This window comes from Suillus bovinus, assembly GCF_016758785.1.
Source record: "Suillus bovinus strain UH-Sbo-P2 chromosome Unknown EDB93scaffold_192, whole genome shotgun sequence".
Classification (NCBI taxonomy): domain Eukaryota; kingdom Fungi; phylum Basidiomycota; class Agaricomycetes; order Boletales; family Suillaceae; genus Suillus; species Suillus bovinus.
The window spans coordinates 13,787-16,206 of record NW_024542248.1 but is presented as its reverse complement, the minus strand read 5'-3'; positions in this window follow the sequence as shown (position 1 = coordinate 16,206).

Genomic DNA, 2,420 nt, shown 5'->3' with positions numbered 1-2,420 from the left:
TCTGATGTAACGAGCCAAACAGACTAAAAATAGTACGTGATGTATGTAACAGCGTCTCGGTTATGCGCAAAGCGCAGAGCCAAGTATTAGTGGTGGAAACCAATTAATCAAAAAGGGAATATGATGGGAAAATGCACCAATGAACATCTAAGGACATGGGATGGATGGACGGACAAGTGCGCGGACAATGCGAGTGTGGATGTGCGAAGTGTGCAAACCCATGAGGCCACGCGCAAAACCTGCAAAATACAATATAAGTGCACTAATGCACTTGATGTATCCTATGGATTAGAGCTGGAGTTTGTAGGGAAAGTGGGAGAATTCGGAGGGAAGTGCCTGTGGAGACACAAGGCTCTACACCAGACCATAAAGGAAGAACATTATTTTGATGTGATAAACCTGCAAAATTATAATTTAGTATCCAGAACCCTGTTCTTGTATCAGCACAAGGTGATGATTGGGCTGAACCCATCCCGATGAAGGGAAGCGAGGTGACTACCTTGGAATCCTGCACTGCTGAAATCCAGGAAGAGAATCTTGAGAAGGTACAAGATCACCTGTGGGATTTAGCGCAGCCATTGTGCACAAAGGCTAGTGAGACAGGCTCACCTCCTTTGAGGGCTATCAACCACACCATACCATTGATAGACGAGAAAAAAAAAAACTGTGGCGGCCATCTTGGTGTCCTGAACCACTGAGGCTGCAATGGGCAGAGAAACAAAAATCCTATTTGGCCTCTGGCCAGTGGGAGGTGACAAGTGCTAGGAATACTGTACCCATGCTGTTTATATGAAAACCAGGGTCGGATCGCCTGCGTACTGTGGTGGACTTAAGAGAACATAACAAGAACACTCAGAAACTCACCTTGCCATTGCCAGACATGGAGGGAATACTTTGATGTGTTGCCCAAAAGCCATACCATTGTATAAGGCTGATTTCCGCTGGGCTCAGCAGAAATCGTACTACCTAGACAACAAATATTTAGGTAGATCTTAGCACGACCTATGCTGCTATACTTGCAGAGCAAGTGCGTTCGATCCTATAGGGGTAGCTGTTTGGTATTAGTTTAAATAGTTAATTATCAGTAATAGGAAGATAATGCGAAGCTAAGAACTACTTGTCCGAAGGGAAACTGTCGGGTCCAAAAATATTGGAGTCGGGTTGGGCATTGGACTATGTGTTGGACTGTTGGGAATGCATTGGATGGTGAAGGAATGTGTCGGAAATATGTTGGAATGTCAGTCAAATGAGTGTTGGATGTGTCGGAATGTTTCGGAGGAAAAGAGCAGATAGATATAATCAAGTACTACTAATATCCAATGACTTCCATCCTACTACTGAGTAGGGAAAAGTAAGTAATGCAATAGGTAGGAAGTACTAGATATTAAATAGTGACCATGTAGAAATTCGGACTGCTATAGGCGAGAGTAGTAGCGATATTTCAGGGTCCAAAATCCTATGTAATAGGACATGTGGTACTGTGGACCATGAGAAAACATGTAATAATGCTGTATACAATGCTTAGCAAGTCAAAAAGAGTAAATGCGCACCTAGTGGGGATAGATGCGACTGGACAGGACATAGGGAGGACTGGTCCGATGCGCGGGAATGTCGGGTTGGGATCGGACATGCATCAGACTGTCGGAAAGTGCGTTGGGTCGGGATCGGACTGTCGGACTCGGGTTGAGGTAGTTGGAAGTGTGTCGGACAAATACTGTTTGACATCAGTATCAAAATAGCTGGTTCTGAGCCCAGCGCTGCGACCATTGTTACACCATTCACTAATGGATGTGCAGGATGCCTAGGGCGACTGGGCTGCCAGCCGAGTCTGGGAGACCTGAGACCTCCACTGAGTTTGCCAGGTGGGTGTGTGATCATTTCATCCTCAGGGGCCCTGGTGAATGAAAGAAGGGGAGAGAGGAGGTTGACACTCAACCTCCTGAAGTGCTCACAGACAGGATAGTGGGTGAAGAACAGTTTATCCCACTTGCCCGTATCCTGATGAACCTAGACCTAGATGAGGATTACACTCTGACAGAGATTAAGGGTCAATACCACCTCAATCCATTCTTTCAGAAGGTGATGGACTCACCAAAACACTTCCGCAACTTTGAAGTTCGAAGATAGGAATTGTCTGCATCTGGCTTAATGACAGAGTCCTACTCTGCATACCTGACATTAAGGTTGAAGGAAGGTGGCTACAAAAGAATATCATCAGCCAAGCACATTCCCTACTTGCGCATTTAGGTGCGCAAAAGACTCTCACCTATCTAAGGGACTGTTGTAGAGACTCGCATCTCCACACACACTTCCCTCTGAATTCTCCCACTTTTGCTACAAACTCCAGCTCTAATCCACAGGATTCATCTAGCACATTAGTGCACTTGTTTTATTTTGCAGATTTCACACATGGCCTTGCA